The following is a 23,103-nucleotide window of genomic DNA, read 5'->3' on the forward strand; positions in this document are numbered from 1 at the left end:
AGCGAAGGTCAAATATGAGCACAAAAAGCCCCTGCGCCCAGAGAAAACAGGGCCTTGGTGAACTGTGATGTTCGCCTAGCGAACATACCTTCGCCTAGCGAAGGACTCGCCTCAACCTTCGCCCCAGCGAGGTTGAGAGGTTTTGCTACTGGAATGCTCGCTGGGGACTCGCTAGAGCCTCGCCTAGCGAGTGAGTGTTGGCTGCACTTTTCACCAAAACAGAATGAATTCGCTGCAAACTTCGCCATGAGCTCGCCTAGCGAATTAATTTGCCAATTTACTGGAGCTGTTCGCCAGGAGCTCGCGTAGCGAACCCATTCTTCGCCACAGTCTCGCCTAGCGAGCCGGCAGATGAAATGCTTGCTTGCTTTGGTTCCTTTGCCAATTCTCTTGTGTCTTTATTATCAATTAATTCATGCCTTTCCTGCACAATAACACACACATCAAAGGCACCAAGCTTGTTTATCAATGTAACGCATTCCATGTAAAACAAATGTGATTTTGACAATTTTAGCAAGGCAAAAGAGTGAAAGATGCCCACATATGATAGCTCAAATAAGCACTTTTGGGCATCTAACAACTCTCCCCAACTAGATTCTTGCTTGTCCTCAAGCAAAGTATGCCTCTTGAAAGACAAGAGGATTTGCATAAAGAAACGGTTTCTCCGAAGTTGGATAAACGGCTCAAACACAAGCGAAATTCGCATATACAAGTTCCCAACGTTTCGAATAAAATAATACCTAGGAACTTAAACTTAAATAGCAATGCAAAATATTTATCTATCTACAACAATACTATTCTGAATGAATCATCCTATCTCTCCTCTTCGAATAAGGAATGAAGATTTTGCGCGTTTGCAACCGCGGGACTAATCTCACTCTCTAACAAATAATGAAGAAATCAAACAGATTCATACAATGTCTAATCAATTAAAAATGGTACTGTGGAAGCATAAAGATCACTAAGGGCTTTTCGGTTGAAGCTTGGTTAGGTTAACAAACAAGGGTCATTTCTAAGGCCATTGAAACGAAAGTGCCGATGCAAAAGAGACATTCACAGTATTATTCACACTACTCGACTTTGTTTCCTTTGTTTCTTATTTGTAACCTTCACAACACATTTTCCACAACTCCACTTTTATTTTTCACTATTTTTCTTCCAAGCAAGCATTTTTTTTTTCATTCTTTCTATTTTTGTTCTTTTCTTTCACATCAAATATACAAAATAGATGTTTATTTTCTACATTTTCTACACATATTTTTTTCTATGCTTGCTCGGTTTTTCTTTTCTTTTTCAAGAGTTGTGGTACTTACCAATTCTTTTTCGTTCTCCCCAACTTATTTCTTCCACACCCTAAGTGAATGCTCTTGACTTTTTACGGCAAAAGAACAATAAACAAGATTTTCCGGGTTGTGTAAATTTTTTTTTTGAGATCTCGCTTTATTTCAAGCCGAGATTCAACTGTTCAGGCTCAAAGGGGTTAACAAATACTCTCTCTGCTCACAGGTAAGTTGTTTTTGGATGTAGTTGTGCTCGAAAGAAAACAAGTGCCTTGATCATTTCTAATTGCTTCCACAATTTCACAATAATAAAAGACAAATAATGAATCACATGAATCAACAAAACTTATTAGAATCCAGCATTTAAGTGAACAATGGAGGTTTCCTCACAATTTGTGGTTTTAAGTTCTAGATGAAACATTCATTCAATTATGTTGCACAAAGACAATATTCAATTTACCAAAAAGAGTAAAGTTCCTAATGCATTCTAAAATTCTAGCCGACGGTAACCATGTACCTTGGCTTCATTCACTTGTTATTCTTATCATTGCCATCCAAGCTCGGATGCACCTTCATTGGGTACTTCTTGAGGAGCAACCAATCTAGAAGGGTTTGCCACTCATTCAACCAAAAATTTATTAAACACACAAAATTAAAAACATAATCAAATAACATTAACTGAAAAATAAAAATTTGTTCGTGGGGGACAAAACACCCCAATAGTACAACCCATGGTCAAAATACAAAATTCGAAAATACAAATGGAAATGACATAATAAAAACTGAAATACAAATACAAAAACTTAACCCACAAAGGGCTCAGGACTCCTCTTCGCTACCGGCCTCAGAACCGGTAGCCTCATCATCAACATCATCATCATTCTCAGCTTCAGCGTCCACCCCCTCACCATAGACTGGCCTGTCCCCGGCAACGGCGCCATTTTGTTGAGACAGTTTTTAAGTGTCGGGTTTTTGTTATCGTATCCACAGAGATTGTAAGATATCACTGCCGTTCAATGGTTGAATTAATCTTAACTTAATGTAACACTAGGGTTTTGGTTTTAATCAAGTTATCTTGCATACAAAGTAATTAATTGCGGTAAAAGTTATGTTTTGATTTATATGAGAAATATTGTCAAAGTTAGGTTTCAATGATTACATTGCTTTGCATATATTTGCTCGGTCAACACTCTTATAAACTCCTTTAGATGATAAATAATTTCACAAGGTCCTCTCAATGCGTTTCTCTCGAACACCCATTGTGAGTTTTGCCATTTTGATCCATTGTTTCTCTCAAACACAATCTATCAAAATGACAACTTTTTGGTTCAACCTTATGGTGAACAAAATCATTCGTTACTATCTCTAGCTAACAAACAAGTTTGGATGAAAACCTAGGTCAAGAATCGATAAACATCTCTCGATCAAATACCAACACAAAGAGTTTTAAATAGAAACAAAGTTTTCATCATATATTTACCGTTAAAGAGTTTACATATGATGATCCTTACATTTACACACAAAGCTTGGAAATCACCTACATCTAACCTTGACAAATGGAGACTTAGCTACTCATTTTCATGGTAGCTTGGTCGGCAAGTAAGGAAAGAGGGTTGATCAACATCCAAGTCGAATAATCGAAGTTGGATGGGAATCCACCTTCTTTTTGTGGAAGATGGTTGCTAGATGAAGGGAAATGAAATTAGGGCATAAAAGCTCCCACAAAACAATGCTGTAAAATATCTAGGAGAAAGTACAAAAAATGGAAAAGTTGGTAAAAAATGAGGTATGGTGCCCAAAAGTGGCACCTGCTACTTATAGACAAGTGCAGAACTGTCATGTTCGCTAGGCGAGCAGAATGGCTCGCCTAGCGAAGGTCAAATATGAGCACAAAAAGCCCCTGCGCCCAGAGAAAACAGGGCCTTGGTGAACTGTGATGTTCGCCTAGCGAACATACCTTCGCCTAGCGAAGGACTCGCCTCAACCTTCGCCCCAGCGAGGTTGAGAGGTTTTGCTACTGGAATGCTCGCTGGGGACTCGCTAGAGCCTCGCCTAGCGAGTGAGTGTTGGCTGCACTTTTCACCAAAACAGAATGAATTCGCTGCAAACTTCGCCATGAGCTCGCCTAGCGAATTAATTTGCCAATTTACTGGAGCTGTTCGCCAGGAGCTCGCCTAGCGAACCCATTCTTCGCCACAGTCTCGCCTAGCGAGCAGGCAGATGAAATGCTTGCTTGCTTTGGTTCCTTTGCCAATTCTCTTGTGTCTTTATTATCAATTAATTCATGCCTTTCCTGCACAATAACACACACATCAAAGGCACCAAGCTTGTTTATCAATGTAACGCATTCCATGTAAAACAAATGTGATTTTGACAATTTTAGCAAGGCAAAAGAGTGAAAGATGCCCACATATGATAGCTCAAATAAGCACTTTTGGGCATCTAACATTGAGTTAACTGAATTGAAGAGTCAGTTGGAAGATCTGTTGGATAAGAAGTTTATTCGCCCGAGTGTGTCACCGTGGGGTGCACCAGTGTTATTGGTTAAGAAGAAAGAAGGTACTATGAGGTTGTGTGTAGACTACAGGCAACTGAACAAAGTGACGATCAAGAATCGGTATCCTTTGCCGAGGATTGATGATTTAATGGATCAGTTGGTTGGTGCGAGTGTGTTCAGCAAAATAGATTTGAGATCGGGTTATCATCAGATACGTGTGAAAACTGAGGATATTCAGAAGACTGCTTTCAGAACAAGATATGGACATTATGAGTATTCTGTAATGCCGTTTGGTGTGACTAATGCGCCTGGAGTGTTTATGGAGTATATGAATAGGATTTTCCATCTGTATCTAGACAAGTTTGTTGTGGTGTTTATTGACGATATTTTGGTGTATTCGAAATCTGAAGAAGAGCATGTTGAGCATTTGAGAGTGGTTTTAGGAGTTCTACGAGAAAAGAAGTTGTTTGCTAAACTGTCTAAGTGTGAATTTTGGTTAGAAGAAATTAACTTTCTTGGTCATGTGATTTCAAGAGGTGGTGTTGCTGTTGATCCTTCTAAGATAGAAGCGGTATCTAAGTGGGAAGCTCCGAAGTCAGTTTATGAGATAAGAAGTTTTCTTGGACTTGCAGGATATTATAGGAAGTTCATTGAGGGATTTTCTAAGTTGGCGTTACCGTTGACGATGTTGACTAGAAAGGGGCAAGCGTTTGTTTGGGACTCGAAATGTGAAGAAGGTTTCCAAGAGTTAAAGAGAAGGTTAACTACTGCTCCTATTTTGATATTACCAAGTCCGTCAGAACTATTTGAGGTTTTCTGTGATGCTTCATTGTTGGGTTTGGGTGGTGTGTTGATGCAGAATAAGCAGGTTATAGCTTATGCTTCGAGACAACTGAGGGTTCATGAGAGGAACTATCCGACGCACGATTTAGAGTTGGCAGCCGTGGTATTTGTTCTGAAGTTATGGAGACATTACTTGTACGGGTCAAGATTTGAGGTTTTCAATGACCATAAAAGTTTAAAGTATTTGTTTGATCAGAAAGAGTTGAATATGAGACAGAGGAGATGGTTAGAGTTTCTGAAGGATTATGACTTTGGTTTGAATTACCATCCGGGTAAAGCAAACGTGGTGGCTGATGCATTGAGTCGGAAATCATTGCATATGTCTATGTTAATGGTTAAGGAATTGGATTTAATTGAGCAGTTTAGAGACTTGAGTTTGGTGTGTGAGAGTACTCACAATAGTGTTAAATTGGGAATGTTGAAGTTAACGAGTGGTATTCTGGATGAGATTAGAGAAGGTCAGAAATCCGATGTGTTTTTGGTTGATAAGTTGACTCTAGTGAATCAAGGTCAAGGTGGTGAATTCAGAGTGGATGAGAATGGTGTTTTGAAATTTGGTAATCGGGTGTGTATTCCGGATGTTACCGAACTTAAGAAGAGTATCCTGGAGGAAGGACATCGTAGTGGCTTAAGTATTCATCCTGGAGCTACGAAGATGTATCATGATTTGAAAAAGTTATTTTGGTGGCCGGGAATGAAAAGAGAAATTGCGAGTTTTGTTTATTCTTGTTTGACTTGTCAGAAGTCGAAGATTGAGCATCAGAAGCTGTAACACCCCAATAAAATAAAATAATTATTTAAATTGAATTAATAGTATATTATTAATTTAATTAAATAATTAGATTATTATTATTGGATTATTTTAATTATTTTGGAATAATAATTATTATTGGAAAATATATAAGTGTGAAATGAGGAAAGAGAATCCCATTTGGTAAAGAAGTGTTTTCACGTGAAAACAGAGAAACTACAGAGAAGAGGAAAAGGGCAGAGGCAGAGCAAGAGGAAGAAAGTTGGAGAAGAGGAAGAGCTTGGACTCAAAGAATTGCCGGATTATCTCAGGTAAGGGGGGTTTATCATCGATTAATGGGAATTATGGGATAATATGTAATGGGTAGTGATAAGCCGTCGATTTAACCCTAATTGGGACTGTATATGCTGAAATTGATGTTGGATAAACTGTGTTAAAAACTGTAAATTGAATCGATAGTTGTGCGAGTCGTAAATGTTAGACTATGGCACGGATCCCAATTAAAAACTTGAATCGGTACTACCAATTTATGAGACCAATTGGGTTTTTGTAGAAAGGGTTTTAGATGCGGGAGCGGCCGGAAAACCTGATATGCATTAAGCTGACGGAACTTGGAATGACTCAGAAAAATCTGAGTCTGCGCGCGAACGGTCGACCATAGAGTCGGCGTGCGCTGACCCGTGGGGCAAGCGCCGACTGTATGCGTCGACGCAAGGCATTTTTCGCCGACCCGTGACTTAAGCGTCGACCCTATGCGTCGACGCAAGGGGTGGTTGCGCTGACTCCCTCCAGTTGAGCAGAGCCTTTGCGCCGACCGCGAGCTTTGAGCTGACCCCTATAGTCGACTCAAAAGCCTTCATTCTTTGTTCATGGACGTGCATAATGGTTTTGTCATCATCGAAACTGGATATCGTATGTTGCAGAGTGGAAAGATGGATATGTTAATGTTGTGTACATAATTGAGAGCTGGCCTATGTTGGCACGTGATGTAATAGGGATTGTATTCCGCTGTTGTGAGCCGTATAGGTATTAGTAGAGAGTGCTAATACGGTGTTTAATTGACTTACATGATAATGATGTGTTGATTGATGTATGATGGCATGCCTAATGATGTGAATGTATATATATTGCCTGTGTTGTGAATGGACTGTTGTATGGCTTAGAGTGTAAGCTTATGTCCTTTGTGAATTATTGTTGATGCTGCATTGCTAGGTGATTAGCGTGTATAGCATAGCCTTCGGGGCTGTAGCTAATTCCCATTGTGAGGAATTAGTGAGTGAATTGTTGTGGTAATTGTTGTTGATGTTTGCATGCTAGATGATTAGCTTGCATAGTCTAGCCTTCGGGGCTGTAGCTAATTTCCATTGTGAGGAATTAGTGAGTGAGTCATTAGATCTCAATGAGTGGGACTAGTGAGCTTAGTAGCCGTATCCGGAGGGATCGGTGAGCTTGAACTGTATGTTCAAGAAGAGTCGGTACCGCATTTCATGGAGTCTCATTACATAGTGAATGCATGGCATAGCCTGTGGGGCTGTAGCTAATTCCCATTGTGAGGAATTAGTGAGTAAATCGTTGTGTTGTGTTGTGATGTTGAATATGGTTTGAAAATTATACATATGATATATATTATTGATGAGTATGATGTTGGAGTTAACACTGCCGTTATTGAGGGTGTAGTCTGGTTAGGGTGAATTGTTGCGTTATTTACTTAACATTACATAATGTTGTATAATGCCTATTACATTGATTGAGGAACTCACCCTTACAGCTATTTTTCAGGTAACAAGCAGTGAGTTGAGTAGAAGCTATTCTTCGGAGTCTAATGTCGTCTTTTAGTGGGTCATGCTCTGATAGATGTAACATCGGGAGGGGATGTTTTAATTAATTGATATTGGTTGTTGAATGATTTACATGTATCGTGTTACATGCTTTACCTTGATGCTAGATTTTATTCCGCTGCGAATTATGTAAAAGAACCTTATTTTGATTTAATAAATGAGCATGACAGGACATTTTGATAATTGTGGTGAAATGATTGTGTGACACCCTTCGGGGCATAATTACTCTGATTTGATATGTTATATATATTTTAATTAAATATTTTGGGGTATTTAGAAGGGTGTTACATTAGTGGTATCAGAGCATAGTCGGTCGAGTCGAGTCGTAATTATTCTGTTTCCCCTGTACGGGATAGGTGTTGTGTAACCCTATCAGTACTTATTGTTTTAGCTTGTTGGGTTTTCAGAATAGAGATGGCTGGAAGAGGTAGAGACGATGCTGCAATTGCTGAGGCTCTGGGTATGCTAGCTGGAGTACTTGGAGGAAATCCGAATGTTGTGGGAATGGGAGCTGCTCGTCAACTGAGTGAGTTCCAGAAGAACAATCCTCCAGTGTTTAAGGGAGCATACGATCCAGATGGCGCTCAGAAGTGGTTGAAGGAGATCGAGAGAATCTTCCGAGTAACTGAGTGTGCCGAGAACCAGAAGGTCAGGTTCGGTACGCATATGCTGTCAGAAGAAGCTGATGATTGGTGGGTTGCTACCCGCACTGAGTTGGAAACTGCTGGGAATGCTGAAATCACTTGGGCTGTGTTCAGAGAGAGATTCCTGAGGAAGTATTTTCCAGAGGATGTTAGAGGGAAGAAAGAGATAGAGTTCTTGGAATTGAAGCAGGGTAACCGGTCTGTTACTGAGTATGCTGCTAAGTTCACAGAGCTGTCAAAGTATTATACTCCCTATAGTGAGGCTACTGGGGAATTTTTGAAATGTGTGAAGTTTGAGAACGGGTTGTGTCCCGAGATCAAGCAGGCGATTGGATATCAGCGAATCAGGGTGTTTTCTGATTTGGTTGACTGTTGCAGGATTTTTGAACAGGATTCCAAGGCTAGAGCAGAGAGCTATCAGCAAAGGGTTGATAGGAGGGGTAAGAATCAGATTGATCGTGGGAAACCGTATGCAGCTGGCAAAGGTTTCCAGAAGCAGAGTGGGATGAAGAGGCCTAGTGGGGGAGACTCTAGTGCTCCTGTTAAGTGTTATAGATGTGGTCGGGCTGGACATCGTGTTCATGAGTGTACCAGTGCTGAGATGAAGTGTTTCAAGTGTGGAAAAGGTGGTCATTTGGCTGCAGAGTGCCGGTTGAAGACTGTAACTTGTTTCAACTGTGGAGAGTTGGGTCATATCAGTCCACAGTGTCCTAAGCCAAAGAAGGAGAATCAGTCAGGAGGCAAGGTCTTTGCCCTATCAGGTTCTGAGACTTCTGCAGATGATCGTTTAATCCGAGGTACGTGTTATATTAATGGCTTTCCTCTTGTAGCTATTATTGACACCGGTGCTACTCATTCTTTTATATCTTTGGATTGTGCTGTGAAACTTAAGTTAGAGATATCTGAGATGCGTAGTAGTATGGTGATTGATACTCCTGCGAAGGGTTCAGTGACTACTACTTCTGTTTGTTTGAATTGTCCTTTGAGTATTTTTGGTAGAGACTTTGGGATAGACCTTGTGTGTCTTCCACTAGTGCATATTGATGTTATCTTGGGAATGAACTGGTTGGTGTTTAACCGAGTTTCTATTAACTGTTTTGATAAGACTGTGATTTTTCCTGAGATTGAAGGAAGAAAGAGTTTGTTTCTATCAGCGAGGCAGGTGAATGAGGAAGTAGCAGATGGGGCAGAGTTGTTTATGCTGTTAGCGACTTTGGAAGCTAAAGATAAACTGGTGATTTGTGATCTGGCTGTGGTGTGTGATTTTCCTGATGTGTTTCCGGAAGAGGTGAATGAATTGCCGCCAGAGCGTGAAGTTGAGTTCTCGATTGATTTGGTACCTGGTACTAGACCGATATCAATGGCTCCGTATCGTATGTCTGCTGTTGAGTTAACTGAATTGAAGAGTCAGTTGGAAGATCTGTTGGATAAGAAATTTATTCGTCCGAGTGTGTCACCGTGGGGTGCACCAGTGTTGTTGGTCAAGAAGAAAGAAGGTACTATGAGGTTGTGTGTGGACTACAGGCAACTAAATAAAGTAACGATCAAGAATCGGTATCCTTTGCCGAGGATTGATGATTTGATGGATCAGTTGGTTGGTGCGAGTGTGTTCAGCAAGATAGATTTGAGATCTGGGTATCATCAGATACGTGTGAAAACTGAGGATATTCAGAAGACTGCTTTCAGAACAAGGTATGGACATTATGAGTATTCTGTAATGCCTTTTGGTGTGACTAATGCGCCTGGAGTATTTATGGAGTATATGAATAGGATTTTCCATCCGTACCTGGACAAGTTTGTTGTGGTGTTTATTGACGATATTTTGGTGTATTCGAAATCTGAAGAAGAGCATGCTGAGCATTTGAGAGTGGTTTTAGGAGTTCTACGAGAAAAGAAGTTGTTTGCTAAACTCTCTAAATGTGAATTTTGGTTAGAAGAGGTTAGTTTTCTTGGTCATGTGATTTCAAGAGGTGGTGTCGCTGTTGATCCTTCTAAGATAGAAGCGGTGTCTAAGTGGAAAGCTCCTAAGTCTGTTGCTGAGATTCGAAGTTTTCTTGGTTTGGCTGGTTATTATAGGAAGTTCATTGAGGGATTTTCTAAGTTGGCATTACCGTTGACGATGTTGACCAGAAAGGGGCAAGCGTTTGTTTGGGACTCAAGATGTGAAGAAGGTTTCCAAGAGTTAAAGAGAAGGTTAACTACTGCTCCTATTCTGATATTACCGAGTTCGTCGGAAATATTTGAGGTTTACTGTGATGCTTCGTTGTTGGGTTTGGGTGGTGTGTTGATGCAGAATAAGCAAGTTATAGCTTATGCTTCGAGACAGCTAAGGGTTCATGAGAGAAACTATCCGACGCATGATTTAGAGTTGGCAGCTGTGGTATTTGTTCTGAAATTATGGAGACATTATTTGTACGGGTCAAGATTTGAGGTTTTCAGTGACCATAAAAGTTTAAAGTATTTGTTTGATCAGAAAGAGCTGAATATGAGACAAAGGAGATGGTTAGAGTTTCTGAAGGATTATGACTTTGGTTTGAATTACCATCCGGGTAAAGCAAATGTAGTAGCTGATGCGTTGAGTCGGAAATCATTACATATGTCTATGTTAATGGTTAAGGAATTGGATTTGATTGAACAGTTTAGAGACTTGAGTTTGGTGTGTGAGAGTACTCACAATAGTGTTAAATTGGGAATGTTGAAGTTAACGAGTAATATTTTGGATGAGATCAGGGAGGGTCAGAAATCCGATATGCTTTTGGTTGATAAGTTGACTTTAGTGAATCGAGGTCAAGGTGGTGAATTCAGAGTTGACGAGAATGGTGTTTTGAAATTTGGTAATCGGGTGTGTGTTCCGGACGTTGCCGAACTTAAGAAGAGTATTCTTGAGGAAGGACATCGTAGTGGCTTGAGTATTCATCCTGGAGCTACGAAGATGTATCATGATTTGAAGAAGTTATTTTGGTGGCCGGGAATGAAAAGAGAAATTGCGAGTTTTGTTTATTCCTGTTTGACTTGTCAGAAGTCAAAGATTGAGCATCAGAAGCCGTTTGGGCTAATGCAACCGTTGGCTATTCCAGAGTGGAAGTGGGATAGTATCAGTATGGATTTTGTTTCTGGTTTGCCGAGGACAAATAAGAATTTTGAAGCTATTTGGGTGATTGTGGATAGATTGACGAAGTCGGCTCATTTCATTCCGATCAGAATGGATTATCCGTTAGAGAGATTAGCCGAGTTGTATATTGAGAAGATTGTAAGTTTGCATGGTATTCCGTCGAGTATTGTTTCGGACAGAGATCCTAGATTTACATCGAAATTTTGGGAAGGTTTGCAGAGGGCTTTGGGAACTAAGCTGAGGTTGAGTTCTGCATATCATCCGCAGACTGATGGTCAGACTGAGAGGACGATTCAGTCACTAGAGGATCTTTTGAGAGCTTGTGTTTTGGAGAAAGGAGGTGCTTGGGATTGTTATTTACCTTTGATTGAGTTTACCTACAACAATAGTTTTCATTCGAGCATTGGTATGGCACCGTTTGAAGCTTTGTATGGTAGGAGATGTCGGACACCTTTATGTTGGTATGAGTCCGGTGAGAGTGTTGTAGTTGGACCAGAGATTGTTCAACAAACTACGGAAAAGATTAAGATGATTCAGGAGAAGATGAGAATTGCTCAGAGTCGTCAGAAGAGTTATCATGATAAGAGGAGGAAGTCACTCGAGTTCCAAGAGGGAGATCATGTGTTTCTTCGTGTTACTCCGATAACTGGTGTTGGTCGAGCTTTGAAGTCGAAGAAGTTGACACCTCGTTTTATTGGTCCTTATCAGATTTTGGAGAGGATAGGAGAGGTAGCCTATCGTATCGCTTTACCGCCGTCGCTTGCGAATTTACATGAGGTTTTTCATGTGTCTCAGTTGAGGAGATACATTCATGATCCGTCGCATGTAGTCCAAGTAGATGATGTACAGGTGAGAGATAACCTGACTGTTGAAACATCACCTATGAGGATCGAGGATCGAGAGTTGAAGCAATTGCGGGGTAAAGAGATTGCCTTGGTGAAGGTAGCTTGGGGAGGACCAGCAGGTGGCGACGCGACTTGGGAACTGGAGAGTAAGATGAAGGAGTCTTATCCAGAGTTGTTCGCTTGAGGTATGTTTTCGAGGACGAAAACTCTTTTAGTGGGGAAGAGTTGTAACACCCCAATAAAATAAAATAATTATTTAAATTGAATTAATAGTATATTATTAATTTAATTAAATAATTAGATTATTATTATTGGATTATTTTAATTATTTTGGAATAATAATTATTATTGGAAAATATATAAGTGTGAAATGAGGAAAGAGAATCCCATTTGGTAAAGAAGTGTTTTCACGTGAAAACAGAGAAACTACAGAGAAGAGGAAAAGGGCAGAGGCAGAGCAAGAGGAAGAAAGTTGGAGAAGAGGAAGAGCTTGGACTCAAAGAATTGCCGGATTATCTCAGGTAAGGGGGGTTTATCATCGATTAATGGGAATTATGGGATAATATGTAATGGGTAGTGATAAGCCGTCGATTTAACCCTAATTGGGACTGTATATGCTGAAATTGATGTTGGATAAACTGTGTTAAAAACTGTAAATTGAATCGATAGTTGTGCGAGTCGTAAATGTTAGACTATGGCACGGATCCCAATTAAAAACTTGAATCGGTACTACCAATTTATGAGACCAATTGGGTTTTTGTAGAAAGGGTTTTAGATGCGGGAGCGGCCGGAAAACCTGATATGCATTAAGCTGACGGAACTTGGAATGACTCAGAAAAATCTGAGTCTGCGCGCGAACGGTCGACCATAGAGTCGGCGTGCGCTGACCCGTGGGGCAAGCGCCGACTGTATGTGTCGACGCAAGGCATTTTTCGCCGACCCGTGACTTAAGCGTCGACCCTATGCGTCGACGCAAGGGGTGGTTGCGCTGACTCCCTCCAGTTGAGCAGAGCCTTTGCGCCGACCGCGAGCTTTGAGCTGACCCCTATAGTCGACTCAAAAGCCTTCATTCTTTGTTCATGGACGTGCATAATGGTTTTGTCATCATCGAAACTGGATATCGTATGTTGCAGAGTGGAAAGATGGATATGTTAATGTTGTGTACATAATTGAGAGCTGGCCTATGTTGGCACGTGATGTAATAGGGATTGTATTCCGCTGTTGTGAGCCGTATAGGTATTAGTAGAGAGTGCTAATACGGTGTTTAATTGACTTACATGATAATGATGTGTGATTGATGTATGATGGCATGCCTAATGATGTGAATGTATATATATTGCCTGTGTTGTGAATGGACTGTTGTATGGCTTAGAGTGTAAGCTTATGTCCTTTGTGAATTATTGTTGATGCTGCATTGCTAGGTGATTAGCGTGTATAGCATAGCCTTCGGGGCTGTAGCTAATTCCCATTGTGAGGAATTAGTGAGTGAATTGTTGTGGTAATTGTTGTTGATGTTTGCATGCTAGATGATTAGCTTGCATAGTCTAGCCTTCGGGGCTGTAGCTAATTTCCATTGTGAGGAATTAGTGAGTGAGTCATTAGATCTCAATGAGTGGGACTAGTGAGCTTAGTAGCCGTATCCGGAGGGATCGGTGAGCTTGAACTGTATGTTCAAGAAGAGTCGGTACCGCATTTCATGGAGTCTCATTACATAGTGAATGCATGGCATAGCCTGTGGGGCTGTAGCTAATTCCCATTGTGAGGAATTAGTGAGTAAATCGTTGTGTTGTGTTGTGATGTTGAATATGGTTTGAAAATTATACATATGATATATATTATTGATGAGTATGATGTTGGAGTTAACACTGCCGTTATTGAGGGTGTAGTCTGGTTAGGGTGAATTGTTGCGTTATTTACTTAACATTACATAATGTTGTATAATGCCTATTACATTGATTGAGGAACTCACCCTTACAGCTATTTTTCAGGTAACAAGCAGTGAGTTGAGTAGAAGCTATTCTTCGGAGTCTAATGTCGTCTTTTAGTGGGTCATGCTCTGATAGATGTAACATCGGGAGGGGATGTTTTAATTAATTGATATTGGTTGTTGAATGATTTACATGTATCGTGTTACATGCTTTACCTTGATGCCAGATTTTATTCCGCTGCGAATTATGTAAAAGAACCTTATTTTGATTTAATAAATGAGCATGACAGGACATTTTGATAATTGTGGTGAAATGATTGTGTGACACCCTTCGGGGCATAATTACTCTGATTTGATATGTTATATATATTTTAATTAAATATTTTGGGGTATTTAGAAGGGTGTTACAGAAGCCGTCTGGGCTAATGCAACCGTTGACTATTCCAGAGTGGAAGTGGGATAGTATCAGTATGGATTTTGTGTCTGGTTTGCCGAGGACAAATAAGAATTTTGAAGCCATTTGGGTGATTGTTGATAGATTGACGAAATCGGCTCATTTCATTCCGATCAGAATGGATTATCCGTTAGAGAGATTAGCCGAGTTGTATATTGAGAAGATTGTAAGTTTGCATGGTATTCCGTCGAGTATTGTTTCGGACAGAGATCCTAGATTTACATCGAAGTTCTGGGAAGGTTTGCAGAGGGCTTTGGGAACCAAGTTGAGATTGAGTTCTGCATATCATCCGCAGACTGATGGTCAGACTGAGAGGACGATTCAGTCACTAGAGGATCTTTTGAGAGCTTGTGTTTTGGAAAAGGGAGGTGCTTGGGATTGTTACTTACCTTTGATTGAGTTTACCTACAACAATAGTTTTCATTCGAGCATTGGTATGGCACCGTTTGAAGCTTTGTATGGTAGGAGATGTCGGACACCTTTATGTTGGTATGAATCCGGTGAGAGTGCTGTGGTTGGACCGGAGATTGTTCAACAAACTACGGAAAAGATTAAGATGATTCAGGAGAAGATGAGAATTGCTCAGAGTCGTCAGAAGAGTTATCACGACAAGAGGAGGAAGTCACTTGAGTTCCAAGAGGGAGATCATGTGTTTCTTCGTGTTACTCCGATAACTGGGGTTGGTCGAGCTTTGAAGTCGAAGAAGTTGACACCTCGATTTATTGGTCCTTATCAGATTTTGGAGAGGATAGGAGAGGTAGCCTATCGTATCGCTTTACCGCCGTCACTTGCGAATTTGCATGAGGTTTTTCATGTGTCTCAGTTGAGGAGGTACATTCATGATCCGTCGCATGTGGTCCAAGTAGATGATGTACAGGTGAGAGATAACCTGACTGTTGAAACATCACCTATGAGGATCGAGGATCGAGAGTTGAAGCAGTTGCGGGGTAAAGAGATTGCTTTGGTAAAGGTAGCTTGGGGAGGACCAGCAGGTGGCAATGTAACTTGGGAACTTGAGAGTCAGATGAAGGAGTCTTATCCTGAGTTATTCACTTGAGGTATGTTTTCGAGGACGAAAACTCTTTTAGTGGGGGAGAGTTATAACACCCCGATAAAATAAGATAATTATTTAAATTGAGTTAATAATATATTTATTAATTTAATTAAATAATTGGAATTTTTATATTATTGGAATTACTATTATTGGGTTATTATTTTATTGGAATAAAAGTTGGAAGTTAGAAAAAGGTCCCATTTAGTAAAAGGGTTTATTTTTCACGTGAAAAGGAAAAAGGAGACAGAAAAGTGGAAAAGGGCAAAGAGAGCCAGAGAACAAGGGTTGAAGAGGGAAAAAGCTTGAAGCTCAGAGATTTGCCGGATTAACTCAAGTAAGGGGGGTTTATCATCGTTTAATGGGTATTATGGGATAATATGTCATGGGTAGTGATAAACCATTGATTGATCTCTGAATTGGATGATTATGATGAAATTGTGAAATATTGGATGAACGAAATTGGGTTATGATTGAGAGGAATTCGTAGGAATTAGATGTAAAAATGTTAGATTCTTGTGAAATCGAATAGGGTATGATTCGTGTTAGATGATATGAACAATTATTGTGAAAAATTGGACTGTGGAAGGTTGAATTGGATAGATCTCGTAGCAGAGAAAGCCATAGCAGATCTGGAAGTCTGGTTTCTGGTCATACGCGTATGGCACTAGGCAATACGCGTATGAGATGGCATGGTACGCGTATGGCACTAGGCAATACGCGTATGGATGAGGAAGATGATGTTTTGAACGTAGATTGGTCTCTGTTGGTACGCGTATGGAGATGTGGTACGCGTAGCATACGCGTATGAGATGGTGTTACGCGTATGTGAGTTTGTCAGGAGATGGGCCATACGCGTATGGGGTTAGGCAATACGCGTATGGGCAGGATTGTGATTTTCCTGAGCTGTTGTTGTGCAGTTTTTAACTGTTCAGCTGAGTAACGTAATTCAGATGATGTATGATATATTAGGGATCATTTCCCGTTGTTTTGAGTAGTATAGGTATTAGTAGAGTGTGCTAATACTGTGGTTGTTATTTGGCATGATATGATATGCTTATGTGATAAATACTGCTGATGTGTGATAGTATGCGTGATGCGGTGAATGAATCAGTTATGTGTGCATTTGTGAATAGACTGTTTTATGGCTTAGAGTGTGAGCATATATCTATTCTTGAATTGTTGTTGATGATGTAGCATTGCTAGGTGATTAGCATGCATGTTGTGGCCTTTATGGTGGTAGCTAATTCCCATGGTGAGGAATTAGTGATGAGTTATTGTGGATTGTTGTTGATGTTTGCATGCTAGGTGATTTAGCGTGCATAGCATAGCCCTTGGGGTGGTAGCTAATTCCCATGGTGAGGAATTAGTGATGTGAGTCACTAGGTCTCAAATGAGTGGGACTAGTGAGCTTGGTAGCCGTACCTGGATTTGGTCGGTGAGGTTGAACTATATGTTCACGAATAGTCGGTACCACATGCATGGAGTCTCATGTCATAATATATGTATGTATGGCGTATAATATGAATGGATGTATTCCAATATTATACGTGTGTTTTATGGTTGTTTTGAGTTTGAGTATGATGATGGTGATGATTATGAGTTGATATTGCCGTTGCTGAATATGTGTAATCTGATTAGGGTAATGATATGTGTTATATTACTTAGCATTACATGATATTTTATAATGCTTATTATATCGATTGAAGGACTCACCCTTACAACTATGTTTTCAGGTAACGAGCAGTGATTGAATAGAAGCTAGTCCTGGGAGTCTAGTGTAGTCCTTAGTGGGTCATGCTCTGGTAGATGTAACATCGGGATGGGATGTTTTACTATGTTTTCTTTTGGTTGTTGAACAACTTTACATGTAATGTAGTACATGATTTGAATGTTGTTATTTTGTATCCGCTGCGAATTATGCAAAAGTGTCCTATTTTGATTGAATAAATGAGCATGACAGGATATATTGATGATTGGAGTGAAATGATTGTGTGACACCCTTCAGGGCATAATTACTCTGATTGATATTTTTATTATCTTAATTAAATATTTGGGGTATTTTAGAAGGGTGTTACAGAGTACATAACATGGCATACATGATAGATCCTATTGCATATGCATATGGAATCTTATTCATGCGATCCCTTTCTTCCTTAGTTGAAGGGGATTGTGTTTTTGATAGACACATGCCATGTTGCATAGGTATTAATCCTTTCTTGGAATCATGCATATTAAAGCGTCTCAGCACTTTGTCTATGTACGTACTCTGACTTAGGCCAAGCAGTTTTTATGATCTATCTCTATAGATTCCGATTCCTAATATATAGGTTGCTTCACCTAGGTCCTTCATAGAAAAGTATTTCCCCAACCAAGACTTTACTTGTTGCAGGGTAGGGACATCGTTTCCAATGAGTAATATGTCATCTACATATAATACCAAGAAAACGGTCATGCACCCACTAACCTTCTTGTAGACACAAGGCTCATCTTCGTTCTTGATGAATCCATATTGTTTTACTGTTTCATCAAAACGAAGATTCCAGCTTCTGGAAGCTTGCTTCAATCCATAGATTGATCTTTGTAACTTACATATCTTTTGGGCTTCTTCTGGTATGTCAAATCCTTCAGGTTGTGTCATGTACACATCCTCAAGAAGATTCCTATTAAGGAAAGAAGTTTTGACATCCATCTGCCATATTTCATAATCATGATATGCAACGATAGCAAGTAAAATCCGAACAGATTTAAGCATTGCAACTGGTGAAAAGGTTTCATCATAGTCAACCCCATGAATTTGTTTATATCCTTTTGCAACCAGTCTTGCCTTATAGGTATGTACCTTACCATCCATGTCAGTCTTCTTTTTGAAGACCTACTTGCATCCTATAGGGTTAACTCCTACAAGAGGCTCTACCAAGGTCCAAACTTGGTTTGTGTACATGGAATCCATTTCAGATTTCACGGCTTCTAGCCACTTCTCAGACTCGGGACCAGTTATGGCCTCTTGGTAGGTCACAGGCTCATCTTGATCCATGAGTAATACATCACCTTGATCAGTTATGAGATACCCATATATCTCAGGTAGGTGACGTATCCTACTTGACCTATGCTGGTCTTGTTCTACTTGAGCAGGTTGCTCTTCCATAACTACTTGTGTTTCCTACTCTAATTCCTCCATAGATGTATCAATGCTTTGTGATTCTATGAAAACTCCAGTTCGAGCGACAAACACTTTGCCCTCAGAAGGATTGTAGAAGTAATACCCTCTTGTTTCTTTAGGATACCCCATAAATAAGCATCTGTCAGATTTGGGCTCAAGCTTAGTTGAAATTTGTCGTTTCACATAAACTTCGCATCCCCAAATCTTCATGTAAGACATATGTGGTTTCTTACCACTCCATATCTCATATGGTGTCTTCTCAACCTTTTTGGATGGAACACGGTTAAGTGTGTAAGCTGCTGTCAATAGTGCATGTCCCCAAAAGGAGTTTGGAAGATCGGCGTGACTCATCATGGCTCAGACCATGTCTAACAGGGTTCGATTTCTTCTCTCAGATACACCATTCCATTGGGGTGTTCCAGGAGGAGTAAGTTGGGATAGGATCCCACACTCTTTCAGATGGTCATCAAACTTTAGGTTTAAATACTCACCACCTCGATCTGATCGAAGAGTTTTAATATTCTTACCTAGTTGGTTTTGTACTTCATTCTTGAATTCCTTGAACTTTTCAAAGGACTCTGATTTGTGTTTCATTAAATACACATAACAATATCTACTGAAATCATCAGTAAATGTGATGAAGTACTGAAAACCTCCTCTGGCTGGTATGTTCAGTGGTCCACATACATCAATACGTATGAGGGCCAAAAGATCATTAGCTCTTTCACCTTTTCCTGTTAATGGAGACTTTGTCATCTTTCCAATTAAACAAGACATGCATGTCTCATATGATTCATAATCAAAAGAGTCCAAGAGTCCATCTTTATGGAGTTTGGAAATGCGTTTCTCATTTATGTGGCCTAATCGACAATGCCAAAGGTAAGTTGGATTTAAATCATTACGTTTCATCCTTTTAGTATTAATGTTATAAATAGGCATTTCAAGGTCAAGAACATATAGTCCATTGTTCATTTGTGCAGTAGCATAGAATATATCATTCAAATAAATTGAGCAAGAATTGTTCTTTATTATAAATGAAAAACCAAACTTGTCCAAACAAGAAACATAAATAATATTCCTGCTAATCGCAAGTACATAATAACAGTTCTCTAACTGAATTATTAAACCACTAGGTAAAGTCAATACATAAGTTCATACGGCTAAAGCAACAACCTTTGCTCCATTGCCAACTCGTAGGTCAACTTCACCTTTTGCCAAATCTCTACTCCTTTTTAGCCCCTGCACATTGGTACAAATGTGAGAACCGCATCCAGTATCTAATACCCATGATGCAGAAGTAGATAAATTAATTTCAATAACAAAAATACCTGAAGTTGAAGTCTCTACTCCATTCTTCTTATCTTACAGGTACTTTGGGCAGTTTCTTTTCCAGTGTCCGGTCTTACCGCAATGGAAGGAGGTGCCTTCCTTTGCTATGCCTCCACTAGGCTTCAAAGCAGCAACAGTGGGTTTGGGTTTGGCAACTTCCTTGCCTTTCCCTTTATCACCCTGCTTGGTGGGTCTTTTGTTTTGTCTCTTTCCATTTTCGATCATCAGAATGGACTTCCCTTTTGACTTCAGATTCTGCTAAGCAGTTCTTAACATGGCTAGCAGTTCAGGAAGAGATTTGTCCATATCATTCATATTGAAATTTAGGACAAATTTACTGAATCTATCTAGCAACGATTGCAAGATCAAATCAGTCGCAAGTTCCTTTCCGAGGGGAAAACCCAACCTCTCAAGGTTTTCCACATACCCAATCATCTTGAGCACATGGGGACCTACAGGGGCTCCCTCAGCTAACTTGCCTTGAAAAAGGGATTTTGAAACTTCAAACCTTTCATGCCTTGCTTGCTCTTGATAGAGCATCTTCAAGTGTTCGATCATATCGAACGCTGCCATGTTCTCATGTTGCTTTTGCAACTCTGAGTTCATGGTAGCTAGCATGAGACAAGCAGTTTCATTGGCATCATCGACATGCTTCTTATAAGCATCTCTTTTTGCCTTAGGTGCAGAACTAGGAGGTTCCTCTTCAGGAACAGTTTTCTCCAAGACATACAACTTTCTATCATGTTTGAGGACAATCCTCAAATTTCGGTGTCAATCCAGAAAATTTGTCCCAGACAATTTTTCCTTGTCAAGGATTGATCGCAAAATGTTGTTAGAGGTGTTTGTTGTCATGGTAATCTACATGAAAATAATGAAAATGTAAGTATCAATAACATATTTAATTAGGCCTTTAATTAAATATGCTCCCACTATTTTACTCAAAACAAATGACCCTCACCATTTGATTCGGAAAATCCCGTTGGAAGATTTTCTAGTGGGTCGAGATCCACATTTCACTTGGTTTTAAGTCCGCGTAGGCGGATTACACAAAACAAGGTTATTTAGGTAGGAACTCCTTCCAATTGTATCTAATACAACTCTCAAATATTTTAGTTGGGTGAATAACTCCTTATTCCAATCCATCACATGGATCATTTCCAACTCTCGCTTCCAAACATATATAATCTTATTATAATTTGTTTAGTTAAGTTTGACCCATTGTTTTAGCAATTGGATATTACAATTATCCCATCTCACCTTACTAATATAGAACATGCACCTCGCGTAGGCGAAACCTACATTATCCGATACTAGTCTTGATGAGTGCTAAAACTTGGAAAGCATAAACTTAATATTTAATTTGAGGGAATTTGCAATTATTCTGATCTCACCGGCTTATTTATCATATAAATCGTCTCTCACATGCATCAACATACATTCACATGCATCAACCCAAGCCAATGAGAGAACCTATGCTAACCTAATAACGATCTAAGCTTCTCCAAGCAAGATCTTCAAAGTTGTCCTCCTTTGATATTGAATTCTTCTCTTTCTTCATAACATTACATTACATAAAAGAAACTCGTTTTACATACGAGGGAGTGAGATGAGAAAAGAAGTTACATTATGAGATTAAAAGAGAGGCACGACACGCAGGTCGTATTTTTAAAAACCCCAAAACAAAATAAAGGAAAACTAAGGCCATAACCGATCACCACAAGACAATAATAATAAACACATTATTATTATTAATTAGAATTCTTTTAATTAATTAAAACCAAATTAAATTTCGGCGGCCGATCACACTACGCAGAGTTAGCCGGGGGTCCGCTGCCCGGTCAGCGGGATGGGGGTTCTGTTGACCGATCATTATAAACCAAGTTCTCGGTGAGGATTAGTGCCCTCATGCCTATATATCCTTATAGTTCAATAAGGATTTCAGAACTTCGTAGTTCATATAACTAAAGGTGGGAGATGAAAGAAGTTGTGATAAAAGTATGGTTTGAACCAAAGGATAATGTTGTTTGAACCCATAGGGTAGGTATGTATGAACCCAAGAGGAAAACTAACATTAAGCCAAAAAGAAAGGTATTGCATATGTAAGGCTGCAAAGTAAGTACAAAAAGGAAATGTTCTTGGTGAAGGAGAAGAGCGATCCAAAACGCAGCGGAATTTAAAATTTCTCCTTTAATGATCCTTATGAATGGGCATGATTAGTAATAGAATCGTTACCTCTTGTGGCGATTGTAACCTTTAATGTAGATCTACAGAGCGATCACGAACATTGAACAATAACAACGCCTCGACTCAGTCCACACAAATGGATTGCTTCAATCTCAGTGCTAGCTGCTACGAATGAAGGCTTTGAGTGAGAGAGAGAGAGAAACAAAATTGCAACAACACAAATGCTTCTGCACAAGGGTTCTATTTATAAAACCACTTGTGTGGGCTGCAAGCTAAAAAACCCACTTAAGTGTATGTGGCCCATATCTTATAATATGCCAAAATCATCTAAGCGCGTGGTACCTTACCATATTTTGTATTCTACTTAAGTACACCGTACCTTACGATGTTCTACAATTCACTTAAGTGCACCGTACCTCACAGTGTTCCTTAGTTACTCTATCTTTCATCAATCCGTCCTTTTGTGTGTGACCCTGTAGGTTTTCGCGGCATTGGCAATTATATTAAATCCCGTATTTAACATAATAAACAGTGAGTGGTATCTAACAACACATCACTACTACCTAAGACACAAAAATGTCATGTGATCTGACAAATCCTTTTGTGATAATACTTATGTGTACAATTACCCTTTTGCCCTTATGTCTATATTGAACATAAGGCATAGACCATGTCATCCTTGTCCAGTTCAATATTGGGCCCATAGACATTTATCCTGTTACTCAGGATGGGCAAATTCCATCTAGGTCACTCATGTCCCTTAGCATGCTTCGTGGAGTACCCATCAACTGTCTTTATGGTCATCCAGTTACGGACAATGTTTGATCAGCAATAAGGCACTCGACTCTACATCTAGGGTCCATAGTGGTTTCAGGTCGAAGGGTGGTATACACCATTATCACCATGAGAATAACGTATGACACTTTGCATAACATTCTATATAGTATTCTCATAGCGGGTCAATCTGGTATAAATATTACTCTTATTATTCATACATATGTTTAAGACTTGATAACTCCTTATCCATGATCCATGAGATGTGATCATCAGTCTATATACATAATAGTCTTAATGCTTTAATGGTATCCCACTTCACAATAAAGCTCGACTATGGATACTTTAAGAATATTGTTCTTATGTTTAATGTGATCTCATGATTAAGTCACACTTGATACATTAAATGGA

Source organism: Lathyrus oleraceus, chromosome 7 (genome assembly GCF_024323335.1).
Source record: "Lathyrus oleraceus cultivar Zhongwan6 chromosome 7, CAAS_Psat_ZW6_1.0, whole genome shotgun sequence".
Taxonomy (NCBI): Eukaryota; Viridiplantae; Streptophyta; class Magnoliopsida; order Fabales; family Fabaceae; genus Lathyrus; species Lathyrus oleraceus.